Raw genomic sequence first — 6,987 nt, 5'->3', positions numbered from 1 at the left:
AAAAATATAGTTAATGATGATCTTGATCCAAAATAGAATCATAAAACACCACAACCTTTATTGTCTTCACCCATTAACCGTGATTAGAATACATTCTGGTCCAGATGATTAAGTTCATTTTGACTCTGTATGTGGCAACAGTATTTAAACATTAAACAACATTAAGAGTGTCTGCTAAATGACTAAATGTAAACAGCAAACACTTTTCTTGAGAGAAGTATTGATTTACAACATGTAGAACAGTTAATCTGAAGTACAATTCACCACCAGTAGATGGTATACTTCTCTTGTATTACTTGAGGAACCTCAAGGGAAAAAAAGAAAAGCAAACTTGCTGTGCCCATTTTGAAGTAAATTTTCCTAAATGTTTTTTTTATCATGAAAAATAAAATGAAACATCTGTTCTAAATATATTTGGATACATTACAGTGTCCTCTGGGATATGTGGGTAAACACGCAAGCTGACGATGTGTGTGGGCACTGATGCAGTCCACAGACTCAAATGACCACACATTCATACTTCCTGTATTTATGGATATGGTGAGGACTAAAATGGAACATTTGTGGAATTTTCTTTTTGAAAATAGTTTCTATGAAGAAAATAATTATGCTTGGGAAGGTGAGTCACAACATTGTCGAAAGCCATTATAAAAAGTTGAGGTAATACATGCTGTTCATCACATAAAAGTAGAACAATAGAAGACTGAGCCAATAGTTTGGACAGAAAACCTTACTGTAAATATAATTGTGTGAGCCTTCTCTATGATTCTGATATTCCAGCTATATGTTTAAACTACACCCAAAATAGCAAACATGGAATGTCTGAATAGATTATAACAATAACATGTCAGTGATTTTGTCAATTTAAGTGTATTTAAGTGTATTTGAGTGTATTTGTACATTTCCTGGCTATAATGACTCAAAGAGTTAACACACAACCTAATCTCACAGGCTATATGTTTCTCGAATGACAGTATATAGCTCAGCCATGATGTTCAATATCATACCACACCAATGTAATGTAAAGTTAGTTCTACATATTGCTACCAAACTGGACCATCAAAAGTTACATTTCACATTGTGAGCTCCCATATAAAAGTCATATAATGCTCTTGCTGGTCAGCTCAGCCCTGGCTCTATATGTAAATGTATTAAACTCCCACCTATCCTCCCACGCCTGCCTGCCTCTTTCCATATCCCCACTTCCCAGGAGTCTGAGCAGGTAGAACATCGGGCTAGTAATTGGAAGGTTGTCAGTTTGATTCCCGGCCGGTGCACTTGACGTTGTGTCCTAGGGCAAGGCACTTCACCCTACTTGCCTCGGGGAGACTGTCCCTGTACTTACTGTAAGTCGCTCTGGAGTAACTACTGGTTACTACTAACTCAGTAACTCCTGGTTTTGAAGTGGTTACATGAAAAATACAATGTTTGCGAGACAGCTCTATTAAGACAATGATGAGTAGAATTCTATGTTGATCCAAATCTACTCATAAGTTTTGAATAAAGTTGATTCTATGTTCTATTTAGTCATTTATCCAGGTTAGGTGTCCTTGTGGTAGTGTTTAGCTTGACAACACCTCAGTTGTCCCCAGCTGGTTGGCTGTAACAGTAATGACAGCATCCTCAGTAGGAGCCGGCAGGTCGCTGGTGTCTTTACCGTCATCATTAAGCACCATTGGTTTAATGAACACAGCGTTAAGGAGTGCTTGGACCTTCATGCTCCACTGCCTCATTAAGTGGAAAGCAAACTAATATGGGAAGCAACCTAGAGCTCACCTCTAGAGAGGAAAGCTGCTTTTACAAAGGCCTTCAACCCTGAAAACACAGTCATAGACAGATTGGCTTTCCAATCTAATTAATTTGTATATATAAATACATATATATATATATATATATATATATATATATATATATATATATATATATATATATATATCTTTTCACAAGCAATGTCACAAAGGGCTTCACATATATCAAACCCATAAACATCAACATCAGAGACCTTACCTAATCTCTAAGAAGACCTTAATAATCTGTCGGGGATGTCCAATTTTTGGGACTGGAAGTTACGGTACGTGTTAGGTGCCTTCTTAATGGGCCAGAAATTGCAGGCTCGAGATTTGTGACTACATAATTCTTAAGTTTTCTTTTAAGTTGAATGGTCCCGATATTCTTTCTCACATAAGAAGAGGGTATAGAACACAGAGTAACCTTGCCTTTAATGTCCCAATCTGGGAGGCACTGTAGCTAACCACAAGGAGATGAAATACTTTGACCTCTACCAACTCTGTACTCAATGTGTTCTTGCACCAATCCCCCTCCCCCAACCCCCACACCATGCACACACACACACACACACACACACACACACACACTATAATTAAACATAAACAACTCAGGTCACAGAGTTGTTTTTAATATATGTCAATTAGGTTGCAATAGAATACAAGGGGCCTTGACAGTGTGTTGTGGTGTTGATAAGAGATGTTGAAGGAGGTGTAAATTAATAAAGTTACCTTAGACAGGGCACAATGAAGACTTAAGTCATTAGTGAGACCTCAAAGTGATTGGACAATTTAAGTCTATTCTTTCTTCAGACATATACCAATCCTGTGTACTAACCCTCAATGCAAAAGCTGATGTCAACCCTAACCTGAGGAAATAGGCTTTATGTTTAGGTATTAAAGTACAGTTGTCAATTATTTCCTTATATTAATTATTTTCATGCACGATTTCCTCAATATGTATAATGGGCCCCTTCTGTATCCATTGTTTTAATGTTCCTCTATAGGCCCTTAGTTTGAATCCTTCAGTCTGCTGTTGCAATGTCCCTTTCTCATCAATTTAGCCAATGGTATCTCCTCAGTCTTTCTCTTATTATTCAGAGAACAGACATTTTTTTTATTGAAAATAAAATACTTCATTAGGGAGTCATTGGGATAGTCAGATCTCTGGCTATTTAAACAAACCAGCCTACTGAAGAACAGAATAGAGCAGCAATGCCATAGACTGCTCTCTGGTTGACCCGCTGTCAGCATCAATAAAGTTGAGCACTTCAAATGCCCAATTGTGCTCGGAGACTTTGTGGCTGCTCCTGAATAAAGCATAGTTATCATCATTAATAAACATACCATGTGGATGCTTGTGCATGTAAAGATCAGTCAAATTAGTAGATGCCCAAATGAATTATAGTTGTCACTAATAACTAATTTGGTATAGCTAAATATTTTGTCAATCATTCTGATGATGAATCCCATTTCTAATACAAAAAGAACTGGCAAAACCATTGTTTTAAAATGCTTTACAGCAACATGGGAGGGAGAAAAAAAGTACATACAAAGGCAGAAGAGACATGCTGTTACAGAGAGTTTCTCCTTTATAAATATGCATCTTGTTTCATAGCAGATGCAAGTTTTAGTTTCCCAAGTAAACCCTAAACACTTCACTTCTTCATCAAATGTAAAACTAAACTTTCTAGCACCTTAACACCAATCAACCCTTAAAGTAAAAGTTACATCAAATTCACTCACAGGAGACTGTGTAATCAAGGCTGTGAGCTTTGCTAATCCACATGGTTAATGTGTGCCAGACCTGAATGGGTGCTTCCTCTTCTAATGTTGCAGCATGGATGACATGTTGTGAAGCATCTCAATCTTGCCGTAGCTGCAGAAGACCAGGGTCACTTTAGTAAAGATCTTAGAATCCTCCCCAAATCTGGGACTTTGATGAGACGGTTCTCAGTGGGAAGAATAAAGGTACTCCACTCTCCTCAATTTTCACCAACTTTCCAAATTCAAAGTGATATTCAAAGTTTCAAAACAAATGTTTAATATACGACCAGGCAAGGGTGATGGGGTCAGATGGCTGAGCGGTTAGGGAGTTGGACTTATCATCAGAAGGTTGTTGGTTCAATTCCCGACCATGCCAAAGTACGTTGTGTCCTTGGGCAAGTTACGTCACCCCACTTGCCTCGGGGAGAATGTCCCTGTACTTACTGGAAGTCGCTCTGGATAAGGGCGTCTGCTAAATGACTAAATATAAGGGTCCTGAATTTAAAATTAAGCAATAAGCCCCAAGAGGCTGTGGTTTGCGCTGATTTTAGAACAGGTAAGGGGAGTTGTTAGGCACGACGCAAAAAACTGTTACTACAAATATCTGATGTGGTTTCATAAATAAAAACAATTAGAAACAAAATAGTTTAAAAATAAACCGTCATTCTTCCGCCACTACAAAGTATAGTTCCTAAATAAATCGTTGCCACACAACAGCCTGCTGGACACCTTTGCAGTGTTTTTTACTTGAAATATTTGATGCGCATTAATATGGAATGTTAAAAAATGTTATGAGGACAACCTGTAAGGTTATGCTGGATTTTACATCGGCATGGAACACGATACAGCCAATCACAATCAAGGATGGGAACAACCAGTTTTAGAATGGGTTGTACAGTGATGGTCTTTCTGCTTACTGTTTGAAAGTCAATGGCCTACTGATGGAATGGGCAGTAGAATATATGAATTGCAGGATAAAGTAAATATCCTATATAGTATATACCAGCATCCTCAATAGAACAATCAGATCCTACCAGAGGATAGAGGATGCCAGGACGCTCATAGACAGACAAAAAAGTTAACCTATTGAATCATCTCCTGGAGCATAATTGCCCAACTCTTTTCATGCAACAGTACACAAACAAACCCATACATTTTTAGAGCACGATTATGCACCCTGAAAACCAAAACACCATCCCATATGAACACCAAAATCTCATCTGCATATATATAAAATAACTGGCCCAAATAATTATTTACTTGCAAAAGAAGCATTGGATCACATATCTTGTATTTACTGTCTTACTTTGAACTCTAATATACATGACCATACATTGCAATCAAACGTAAACACACTGTGTCTCAATATTTTACACCCAAATACTTTGTACAAACAGGGAGGCTAATGATAACCAAAGATGGAAGCACTTGGAATCAAAAGCATCTGCTTTGTCCAGCTCCAAAATCATTTTCATTGCAGTTGCACTCATTCAACTACCTCAGATGCCTTCACCATACCCAAGCTCTGGTTTCAAAGGCCCCCCTGATAGGCAATTGTCACTGTTTCCATTAATTACCCTATCCATATTTCACAGCTAAATTGTAAACCAGGGAAATGGGGAACTGAAAAGTGATTGGTGCGATACGGGAAAGGATGAGAGGATAAGAAAATAAAGAATAGCGAGAGATGGGTAAGAACAAACCAAGGTAGAGAAGGAAGAACATGTATAGGAAAGAAACTGAGATCACATTGCCTAATAGTTTGGACAAAGGGTTTTTCCGGAAAGAAAAGGAGAACAGCCCAAAACTGACACTTTTCTTGCTGGGTCTGTCTCTCAGAGCTGAGGGAGGTGCCAAAGGCATCACATTGCCTGCTCCCACTCTAATTATTCCAATTATCATGGCATGCAATGAAAACGTGATTAATAACACAGAGGATATTGTTGTGGCAATTAGCCATATGGTGGTGGGACTTTGCTCTGGCACGATTTTGCCATTAGCATCTACTTATGTTTGTCAGAGGCGTGCAGCCATGACAAACTCAAGTTCTGCTCACCTTGCACTCCCCACAGAGAGATGCACATGGGGGATGCTCAGTTTCTTGTCTGAGTGCATTTTTTAATGTAATGCAGCCTCTGGTCGGAGTGGGGACAAAGGGTCGAGTCGCATGTGGAAAAACACACCAAACTGTGGAGCTCTTTGAGAGGTAAACTGCAGTTGTGTCACATTCATACACACATGTATTCTTTGAATCTTCCACACGCACATACTCTCCCACACAGACACACACCCAGGGTTTGACCAGGGGCTTGACCGGTCAAAAGAGTGCAGTTTACTCCGCAGCTGGCTTTAAGGTAAAAAAAGAATTACAGCAAGACTCCCGTTAAGACCTGTTGGAATTTTCCAGATGGCAATAAAAATGCATGAGGTCTGTTGAAACCGTGGAGCGCTCAGCGCTCACTTAGGAAAGAAATACACAAACACAGAAAAGAAGGCAGGTAGTGTCTGCCTCCAATATGATACCCTAAGGACTGGAAGAGCTTCAGATGACAGAAGTGCACTTCTTAAAGAAGTGGGAAGTTGCATTTTGTCATGCCAACCAATGCAAACCAGGCGACTGACAAAACAGATTGAGAAAGCAAAGACTTCTCAGCTACCTTAGTATGATTTGAGAAAAGACTTGTTTATTTTCAATGCACGGGTTTTCAGATACCTGTGAAGTAAAACAAAAATAAGTAATGCATGCAGTGTTGCCAGGTTAGCAGTTTTCCCACCAAAATGAGCTATTTTGAATGTGGTCACACTTGACAAAACAGGCAAACAAACAGTGATTACCAGTACAGCTATTACCAAACACAGAAACTGCATTTACCAATGACAAGCCATCAACAACAATGAACACTATGTGTTCCAGTCCAATACCCAATTTGTTCACCAATACGCTACAGTAGGCCCTACCCTATCTTATCCTAGTCATTTTGAGTTACTAGTACCTGTGATTCCTGGAATTCCATAATAATTCCAGGATATATATATATGTATATACATATATATATATATAATTCCATATATATATAGATTATAGCATGTGGATTCTCACTATGCCAAAAGGATAGATGAATATTGATTAGGCTTTGATTTCTTAGTACCTACTATGCAAACATGAACTGAATTACTGAATTAGCAATGAGAAAAACACTAGATTTAGATTTAAAATATACTCAGATATACTCTCAGACTCAGTTTCTGTTGCGTCATTAATCTCTAAGGCCTAATTTGTGGTCTGTCTTTATATTTGCAGATGTGATCAAATACGGATCTGCAATTGATGAGACTGGATTAGCCTACACTTTAAAAAAAATGGAAACCAATAGGTGCAATGACAAAGCTCAAACAGGACTTGAGATGTTATACATATTGTGTGTTTCTAAACAGC

This window comes from Hypomesus nipponensis, chromosome 2 (genome assembly GCF_054491055.1).
Source record: "Hypomesus nipponensis isolate SF chromosome 2, ASM5449105v1, whole genome shotgun sequence".
Classification (NCBI taxonomy): Eukaryota; Metazoa; Chordata; class Actinopteri; order Osmeriformes; family Osmeridae; genus Hypomesus; species Hypomesus nipponensis.
The sequence above is the reverse complement of the archived record's forward strand: the minus strand, read 5'-3'. Positions refer to the sequence as shown.